Raw genomic sequence first — 10429 nt, 5'->3', positions numbered from 1 at the left:
ACGCTTGTGATACCAGTTAATTGGAAGGCTGGGGCATGAGAATCGCTTGAATCTGGGAGGAAGAGGTTGCAGTGAGCAGAGATTGCACCGCTGTACTCCAGGGTAACAGAGCAAAACTGTCTCAAAAAAAAAAAAAAAAAACAAGACATCTCTGAGACTCCACAGGTCAATGAACAGAGGGGCAGTGGGGCTGCCCACCGCTCACGTGGGAGGCGTGGGCAATGCCTAGGTTGACCAGCTACCCATGGTCTGAGGCAGTAGTCTCAGGGCAGGGTGTGCACATCCCCAGGCAGGGCGGCACTCACTTATGGTACAGAAGGAATCTTAAAGCTTCCCCTACTCAGGAATGAATGAGCTCTAGACCCTGCCATCGCCTCTGCTCAATACTCACCCACTCCAGGCTTCAAAAGGAGGCTGCCCACCTGGACAGCTCGGAGAAACTCCAGGGCACGTGGTTGATGGAGAAGCCAGATGCAGAGCGGTGCACTTGGGGGTGCAGTTCAGGAAGCCGTGGGGTGGGTATGAGGGTGTAGTGTAGTGTATCAGTGCAAGGATACCCCGAGACTGGGGGTGACATTGACTCCACAGGCATAGGAAGGGGCTTGGAAACAGACTGAACTCAGAGCATACATATCACAGGGGGAGGGTCTGGGGGCTTGGGGTTGGGGGAAGCTGCCTCCACTGCTGAGGGCCCCACCTCATGGTTCATCCCTGGCAGGCCTGCAGATCCCCCTATACCCTCTCCCTGAAGATGGCCTATCTGTGCCTGGACAGGTTGGCATGTGTATTAGATTCTTAGGGCTGACACAGCAAAGAACCACAGACTGAGGGGCTTAAATAACACAAGTATATTTTCTCACAGTCTAGGAGGCTGGAAGTACAAGGAGCTCAGGGTGTCAGCAGGGGTGGTTTCTCCTGAGGCCCCTCTCCTTGGCTTCCAGGTGGCCACCTTCCCATGGTATCCTCACATGGCCTCTCCTCTGATGCCCCATCCTTTTCTTAGAAGGATACCAGTCCTATTGGATTAGGGTCTGCCCTAAATACCTCATTAGAATGTAATTACCTCTTTAAAGACCTTAACTCCAAATATAGTTTTATTCCGGGGTTCTGGGGGTTAGGGCGGCAACATGTTGATTTTGGGGGACACACTTCATCCCATAACAGTGTGGGCTGCCATTCTCCACTGGTGCTCTATCCTGGAGACACACCCCCTAGGGAGTTTCGTACAACATGCAGGTCATCTAGTTAAATTTGATTAAATTGTATTTCAAATGCTGCATGGGATACACTTACACAAAAAATTATTTATCATTGATCTGAAATTTGCATTTAATCCAGCATTCTATATTTCTAGCTGCTTAGTCTGGCACCCCTACCCACTGGGAAACCTCCTACCCATAGCTTCTCACCTGGGCTGCCTGGGTCTGGGACCGGCACAGAAAGGTGGAGGGTGGAATTGGTGCCTGGAGGAGCAGCTGGTGTCTGGGAATCCCTCAAGGGCCCTGGCCTTGTGGCTCTCTCAGGACAACCTGAGATGCTGGGGTGGCCTGTGGTTTGATGGAAACCACAGCATCTGTTTAGGCGAATCTTAGAGGTACTGCCCGTTTCTCTTCCAGTTTTCACATCTCTGTAGAATGGGAAATGTCATACAAAATTGGACCATACACAAATGATCCAATTTCCAGTTGCAGAAAACACATGACATCATACACATCATGATGATGAAAATATGGGTGCCCAATCCCTTATCCACAATTCTGAAATCCAAAACGCTCTGGGAACATTTTTTGTGTGTAAATTTGGAGACAAAACCCATTTAGGGATAAAATTGATTTGAATGGACTTGGGACTATTTATAGATTTTCTGTATCCATTGGTGAGAATAGTGATACTGTGTTTTCTGGGGGGCACTGCCCAGACATGTGGGGGGTTGTAGGAGATTGGTCAGGTGGTGGGAAAAATTGTAGAAAGATGCAAACCTTCCTGGAAAGCCAGGAGGTTTTACAAAAGCTTCAGAAAAGGAAGCTGAAGGCAGCCAGATTCTCTTTTCTGGTACCTGAAAGCTTAGGTTAGATAACAAGGGGATATAAAGAAACTAATCTAGATAAGTTAATTTACTTAGGCCTTGGAACCTGGCCTTTAATCATCTGTGCGCAGGACTGCTCTCTCTAGGGGAGCAACCATGATAATTACCCACAAGTGTGTTGACTCGAGGCCTTTGTCATTAAATCTGTACTAAATAAATGCCCGAAGCACCAGCTTGTCAGGGCCACAGATGCTGACTCTTTACAGCACCCTCCTCGGTGTCTGCGAGTGGTCCAGTCCCCTAGCCCACTCTTTCACTGGATACCTGTGTCTGAGTGCATGTGTTCATCTGTCATTCGGGCAGGATCTGCGGGTCGGACCCAGCAGCAGGTGGTAAGTGATATTCAGGATATGCCCTGTATTACCAGCCTACAGCTCCCCAAACTCAAATGCCAAAAACCCACAGCTTTCTGGATAAGGGATTGTGCAGCTACAACAGCAGACAGGCACCGAGCTCTTAAACCGTGGGAGGCACAATGCTAAGTGCTTTAGGTTTCTTATCTCTTTAATCCTCATAATCTGTGAAATGGATACTTTTATTTGCATTTTTGGTAAGTTATTTTTGTGTTGAAGTATGACATGCCCACAGAAAAGCCCACGAATCAGGTACCCAGCTGGAAGAATTATTAGAAAGTGAGCCTGCGCCCATAACGCCACTCAGCGCCATCTCTCAGCAGCGCCCCAGAGGCTCCCACCACAGGCCGCCACCATTACCTCCCAGATTCTCACTTTCATCACCAAAGATTCATTCCGCCTAGAAAAAAAAAATGCTGTCATTTATTGAGCAGTTAGTATGTCCCAGGAACTTTTATTATTTCTCACATTGACTCTATCAGGGTGAGTACTCCTTTTTTTTGAGATGTAGTTTTGCTCTTGTCACCCAGGCTGGAGTACACTGGCATGATCTTGGCTCACTGCAACTTCTGTCTCCTGGGTTCAAGTGATTGTCCTGCCTCAGCCTCCCCAGTAGCTGGGATTACAGGCACATGACAGCACACCCGGTGAATTTTTTTTTTTTTTTTTTTTGAGATGAAATCTCACTCTTCACTCTGTCATCCAGGCTAGAGTGCAGTGGCGTGATCTCGGCTCACTGCAACCTCCGCCTCCTGGGTTCAAGTCATTCTCCTGCTGCAGCCTCCAAAGTAGCTGGGACTACAGGAGTGTGCCATCATGCCTGGCTAAGTTTTTGTATTTTTTTTTTTAATTTTTAGTAGAGACAGGGTTTTACCACGTTGACTAGGCTGGTCTCAAACTCCTGATCTCAGGTGATCCACCTGCCTCAGCCTCTCGAAGTGCTGAGATTACAGGTGTGAGCCACCATGCCCGGCTAGGGTGAGTATTCTTATTATTTCATTTTACAAGCAAAAGGAAGCCAGAGCTGAAAGATGTTATATCGTGTTCTATTCTATATCATATTATGCATCATATCGTGTTATGTATCATAACCTCAGCTCAGTGAATTCTCACAAACAGAACACGCTTTTCTAACTAGCACCCAGATTGACGAACAGAATGTTAGAAGCAGCAGAGAAACTGCCCCCTCAATCCCACAGCCCCCCAAGTTGCTACCCACTCCCAAAGGTAAGCCCTGTTCTGACTCCTGACACCTTTTGCCTGTTTTTGAACTGCCTGTCAATGGAACAAAATTGTCTCTTCTTTTTGGTGCCTGATTTTCTCTCAGCATGAGGCCCATTAAGCCCATCCACATTGCCACGTGAGGCTGCAGTTTGCTCTTTTCTAGTGCTGAGTAGAATCCCGCCATTTGAACACACCTCTATTTATTCACCCATTTTCCCCTTGGAGGATGGAGGTTAGAAATGTTTTCAGTTTTTAGCAATCACCAGCAGTGCTGCTCTCTAAATTCTTGCGTGTTTTTTGGTGGACATGCACACATTTCTGTTTAGTGTATGTCTTGGGGTGAATTGCGGGCATCACAATAGTGTGTGTGTGTGTGTGTGTTTAGCTTTTCAAAAACTTCCAAACTGGCCTGGCATGGTGGCTCATCCCTGTAATCCCAGCACTTTGGGAGGCCGAGGTGGGCAGATCACTTGAGGCCAGGTGTTCAAGACCAGCCTGGCCAACATGGTGAAACCCCATCTCTAACAAAAATACAAAAAAAAATTAGCCAGGTATGGTGGTGCATGCCTCTAATCCCAGCCACTCAGGAGGCCAAGGAAGGAGAATCACTTGAACCCGGGAGGAGGAGGTTGCAGTGAGCAGGGATCATGCCGCTGCACTCTAGCCTGGGTGGCAGAGCGAGACTCCATCTCAAAACAAACAAACAAACAAACAGGCCATGTGAAGATGAAGGCAAAGATCAGGGTGATGCCTCTACAAACCAAGGAACCCCAAGTTTTGCCTTCCAACACCAGAAGTTAGAGGAGAGGCCTGGCAGATTTGCTCTCACAGTCTCAGTAGGAATTAACCCTGTGGACACCTTGCTCTTGCACTTCCAGCCTGCAGAGCTCTGAGGCGAGGCACTTCTGTGGTTTAAGCCCCTCTGCTCGTGACACTTTGTTACTGCAGCCCCAGCATACTCCTCCACAGAGTGATGCTTCGTGTTTAAAAATACCTTTGCTCTGTAAAGAACGCTCATCTGGCTGGGCATGGTGGCTCATGCCTGTAATCCTAGCACTTTGGGAGGCTGAGACAGGCAGATCACCTGAGGTCAGGAATTTGAGACCAGCCTGGCCAACATGGTGAAACCCCATCTCTACTAAAAATAAAATTAAAAAATTAGCAGGGCGTAGTGGCAGGCACCTGTAATCCCAGCTACTCGGGAGGCTGAGGCATGAGAATTGCTTGAACCCAGGGGGCGAGGTTGCAGTGAGCCGAGATCGCACCACTGCACTCCGGCCTGGGGGACAGAGCAAGACTCTGTCTCAAAAAAACAAACAGATAAACAAACAAACAAAAACCACTCATCCTAGTGTTCCTTGAGGTGGTCTGATTAGCAGCTGATGTGTTTACAACAGCTTTCCCTTTTCAAATGTGATTCCAGAAGCCATCAGATGCACGAATTGTTGTATGTCTGAATGCTTGAAGTGAAGGTTGATGGAAGCTGGCTGATTCTGGTCTACATGTGTGGCTGGGCTGACAAACAGGCATCCACCCACTTAGGTTGGGTCCCAGGAGCAGCCTCAGGAATTGAGATTACTGCATCTGCCTCCATGGTCTTTATCTTCCAGGCCTCCCTCTCCCCGTCATGGCTCAGGCGGGGACCACGGCAGAGGGCGGGCCACGCCATCTTTCAAGGGCAGCTGGACCCCTGCTGGCAGCCGGACAAACCCTATTTGGCCAGGTGCAGTGGCACATGCCTGTAATCCCAGCACTTTGGGAGGCCGAAGCGGGTGGATCACCTGAGGTCAGGAGTTCGAGACCAGCCTGGCCAACATGGTGAAATCCCATCTCTACTAAAAATACAAAAATTAGCCAGGCATGGTGGTGCATGCCTGTGGTTCCAGCCACTCGGCAGACTCTATCTCAGAAATAAAGAGCCCTCTTCTTCCTGGGCAGAGAGTTTCTCTGTTCTGGATGTCGCCCGGCAGCCCGGCCCCAAGGTGATCTCTTTGGATGGGTGAGGGGAGGAAGGGTCTCCTCCAGCTGGAAACATCGAATCAGGACTATTGCTTCCTAAGAGCACGTGGCCCAGAACTGGGCTAAAAATAGTACAATTTTTAAAAATTACACTAAGCTTTGATTTCAGAGTGTGTTGGTCTCCTGGGACTGCTGTAACTGAGTGCCACAAACTGGGTGGCTTAAGACAACACACATTTATTCACTCATAGTTCTAACAGAACCACGTATCTCTGCCTTTCAATGGTAGATTCAAAACACACAATGATGGTGCTGTGATTGCAAAAATTAGCCAAGTGTGGTGGCATGCACCTATAGTCCCAGCTACTTGGGAGGCTGAGGTGGGAGGATCACTTGAGCCCAGGAGGTTGAGGCTGCAGTGAGCTATGATCATGCTACTGCACCCCAGCCTGGGCAACAGAGTGAAAGAGATCCTGTCTCAAAAAAAACAAACCAAACCAAACAAATTTGAAAGCCACTGTCCTATGTGGAAGAATTTGGAAGTCAATGATAACACAGGGAGGTAGTAATTATTTTCCAGGTTTCAGACGTTCTTGTGGGTCCCGAGAGGAGAGATGCTGTGGTGGTGTGAGGTCCAGGAGGACTCTGGGCTGGGTTGAATTGGGGTTGTACCACTTTCCTCAGGAGGTCATTGTGAGGACGACTCCGTTGCCTGGGCCTCCACTTTTTCATCTGTAAAATGGGCTAAATATCTACCTTGATGGGGAGGAGGAGGATGAAATATCTCCTCACATTTATTGAATGCTGCCTATTCTAGGATTTGTTCTGAGTCTTTTATGTGTATTACATCAGTCTTTCTTCACAATACCCCTCTGGTTAAGTGCGAGTACCATTAGATTTATCAGTACAGGTAAGGACACTAAGGCACGTAGAGGTGAAGTCGCCTGCCCAAGTGAGTTGATGTCAGTGAAAATCTGTATCATGCCAAATACTGTGTCTGGCACATAGCAAGCACAGAGCGAATTTTAAGTTTCTTACCCTTAATTTTGTTTCAATCACTTTAAAGGATCCTCAGATATAGGCAGACGAACAAGCTGGTGGAAGATGTGTGAGAAGCACGCTTCAAACTGCCAGGAAGCCGGCTTCTACGGAGTCCCAAAGTGTGAAATTAGCTCCTCTTCTGGGAGGGTCCCTGGAAACAGTGGCTGCTCCCTGCAGGAGGCAGAGTCCCTGCAAGCCCTACTCTTCAGCATCAGAGGAACTGCAAGGGGAGTCAAAGAAAGGGGACCCTCCCTTCCAGCCCTTAGGGGAAGAGTCGTCGATGGCTCCAGGGAGGAAAGAGAGTGATGGGTCTGGCTCACAGTAAACTACCTTATTGCTGGTTTTTAAAGATGAGAGGCACAGGAACCCCCAGACCTACTCCACATCCTGCAATACAGATCAGCTTTGAAGGGTCTCCACCTCCCCTGCCCACGATGGCCAGCCCCACTCCTCCAGGAGAGTCTGTGGCCCCCACTCTCTGGAGGCCAAGGGAGAACACAGCTGCATCTTCCTGGGGGAGATCAGACAAGTAATTAGACCAAACTGCAAGAGGCAGGTGCGTCATTGCTTCTCAGAAATGATAAACAGAGCACAAAGAGCGAATTGCATCACTTCTTCCCGGGGCGCTGGGACATTTGCTCTCAGAGTCCAAGCTGGGCCACATTTAAATCAGAGGGGGGCTATGGACTGATTCTCGGCTGAGTGCAGAAATGTTTCATCAGCAATTAGTGTGAGCACTCTGAAAGGAAGCTAAATGTTCTCCTTGCCTTGTTCCCACGTTTGCTCGTTCCAAGTCGTGTCTTTATACTATCTTAACTATATAATGTCATTGATGCCATATTTTAAAATAGTTGTCTTTTTATAGAATCCATGACTTGGTTTGACTTCATTAACAAAACTTAGTAATTTACCTTGCACAGAGCCTGCCCATACTGGACATGAAATTAGTATTTGCAGGATAAAAAGATGTTGATGACAATAATAATATACATAATTACATAATAATTTTAAAGTAAAAGCTAACCTGCTGGGACCATCTCTTCTGCCTCCTGTCTGAAGAGGGCTGCCTCCGCAGTGAGCCTGGACCTGGACTACTGCACCCATGGCCTTGCGGACATCAGGCCAGGAGCAGGTGGAGGCGGTTGGCGGAGGACGCGGTAGAGGAGGAGAGGCCAGGAGCTCCCTGAGCCAGTGCTCCCAAGGAAGGAAGTCCATCAGAAAATCGCAGAGGGCCTGGGACCCAGGATCCCCCATCCCTCTCCCCACCCACCCCAGCAGAGATTTTTTCCCGCCGAGCACCTGTGTTTTTGTTTGTTCGTTTGTTTGTTTTTATTATACTTTAAGTTCTAGGGTGTATGTGCACAAGGTGCAGGTTTGTTACATACGCTATAAGGCACCTGTGTTTTAAAGTGTCCAGGTGGTCTCCAGCCGCCCGCTCCAGCACTCGCAGGTTTGGAGTCCAGGGTCCCCAGGCTGTGGGATGGCAGTGAGCACACTGGCCTCCTGAAGTAGTGGGCAGGGCAGAGGATCCCAGGCCAGACTGCTCAGAGCGCTGTCTGCCAGCTAGGGGTGACATTCCTGTCCTGGCTGTGACTGTCCCCTCAGCTTCCGCCTTATTCACCCCTGATGGGAGGCCAAGGTGGAGTCGGGAGAGCTCTACCCGTGACTCTGCTCCAAGAGGCTCCGCCTCTGTGTGCACCCAGAAGGCCCACGGGGGAGATGTTGTAGCCTGCAAAGCGCTACTGCCTACACGACTGCACAGCCAGCTCCACAGGCTCCTTGGAAATGAGAGTGGGAGCAAAGATGAGGGCTACACGGCCAGGTGAACACCTGGGAGCAGTCTGTGTCCATCTCCAAGTTCTATTCGTTTGCTAAGGCTGCCTAAGAAAGTGCCACATACTGGGACGCTTATAGCACACATGTGACTTTCTCACCGTCCTGGAGACTGGACGTCCAAGGTGCGTCAGGCTGGTTTCTCTGGAGGCCCCTCTCCCTGGCTGCAGGCGGCCATCTTCCTGCTGCGCCCACCCGCGGCCTTTCCTCTGTGCACCAGCATGCCTGCGGTCTCTTCCTCTCCATATAAAGACCCCAGTCCTTGTGGATTAGGGCCCACCCGAATAGCCTCGTTTAACCCCCATTCCCTCCTTAAAGGTCCTGTCTCCAAATACCATCACACTGGGGGTTAGGGCTCCAGCAATGAATTTGGGGGGACACCATTCAGTGCACAGCAAGAGGAAAATCACTTTCACAGTCACACTTCCAAGCACTTCCGAGCAGTGTGTGTTGCCTTACATGCCCAGCACCATGCACGAAGTATTGTCGCAGCTGTTTTCTTTAGGATGTGTGGGAAGAGCACACCTGTCACCAGTTCCAGCCCCCAGTGACCAAGAACACTTCCCTTGGGCTCTGCCTCTGCCTCACGCTGGACTGGGGCTAGAGCTCATGCCTGCAGGGGCCAGGCCTGAGGGCCGCGGGCTCACTGCCATGCCCAGGGCACGGGCCATCCATCCCATATTCCACCCAGGTACACAGCAACGTGAGTACCCAGGAGGGCTGCAACCCCTGGCTGCCACCAAGACCCCCTCTCAGCCTGGCCCCCTCCGTTCTTTCATTTGAGTAATGCAGGTTCTCTAGGCGCTATACACAGTGCTGTGCAAACTCAGCTTCCAGCATCATGCAAACAGACCCTTGTGAGGGGAGTCCTAAGACTACCTTTGGATTTGGCGACTCGCTAGTAGGACTCACAGCACTAAGAAAGGCTATTAGACTTGTGCTTACACTTTGAAAATACAGATTTAAATTAGTAAAGGAAAAAGGAACATGAAGCAGAGTCCAGGAGAAACTAGCACAAGCTTCTGGTGTCCTTGCCCTGCGGGGCTGAACGGATAGTGCTTATTTTCCCCAGCAACGATGTGTCACCGCACACTTGAGGTGTTAGCCACCATGAAAGCTTACCTATGCGTTGGTGTTCAGGGTTTTCATTGGAGTCAGTCACATAGGCATGCAGTGCCCATGTGACTGACCTCGGCTACTCGGACCCCAGCCCAACAGAGGTGAAATTAATAGAGCATGGCCCAGAGCCTCGGGCACCTGTGAACAGGCTTTCATCATAAATCACACTGTTGGCATAAACTAAGGATGTGGCCCAAGGCCTCAGACACATGAAGCCACCCTTATCAGGAGGGATACTCCAAGGACTCAGTGGTCATCTCTTAGGAGCTGATCAAGGCTGTGTGCAGGGTTTGGTCAACTCAGATTTGCTGAGTCACCCTTGACATCACAGCTGACATCCCTAAGTCCCTTTGGCTGGAACACGTGGGAGCTGCTACTGTCAGTGTCAGAGGCTTTCAATTTGATTCATGTTTGACAGTATGATTTGGGAGAAATGATAGATTTTATCCCAATTTTCATTTATTTCATTATCAGTGAAGCAGAACAACTCTCTACATGTTTGATTGCCATTTGAATTTCTTGTGTACTTTGTCTAGTCATTCGTTCATACATATATTGAGTTATTTACATGTTTATAATTTATAGGAGCCCTTATGAACTGTGCATATAAACTCTTTGTCATATGTGGCAAATATACTTCTACTATTACTTTTAACTTTATTCTTTTTTGTGAGCAATACAGAAATGCATATTTTTAATGTAGTCAGCTGGTCAAACTTTTCTTTCATGATTTCCGATCTCAGTGTTAGTATAACAAAGGTTTTCTGCTCCCCAAACTATACGCTCTCCAATATATCTTCTCATGCTTTAGTTT

The 10429-nt window shown here is 49.0% G+C and overlaps 1 long non-coding RNA gene across 1 annotated transcript; it reads right to left on the bottom strand.

The window, feature by feature from the left end:
* Positions 1 to 1069: 1069 nt before the first annotated feature.
* Positions 1070 to 8288, bottom strand: LOC105489503 (uncharacterized). The gene is made up of 4 exons (XR_011624360.1): positions 8061 to 8288; positions 6661 to 7962; positions 2800 to 2839; positions 1070 to 1627 (listed from the first exon to the last, which is right to left on the bottom strand). It is a non-coding gene; the product is annotated as an uncharacterized lncRNA (long non-coding RNA).
* Between the last annotated feature and the right edge of the window lie 2141 nt (positions 8289 to 10429).

Source organism: Macaca nemestrina, chromosome 6 (assembly GCF_043159975.1).
Source record: "Macaca nemestrina isolate mMacNem1 chromosome 6, mMacNem.hap1, whole genome shotgun sequence".
NCBI lineage: Eukaryota > Metazoa > Chordata > Mammalia > Primates > Cercopithecidae > Macaca > Macaca nemestrina.
This window is presented reverse-complemented; position numbering and strand designations above follow the sequence as displayed.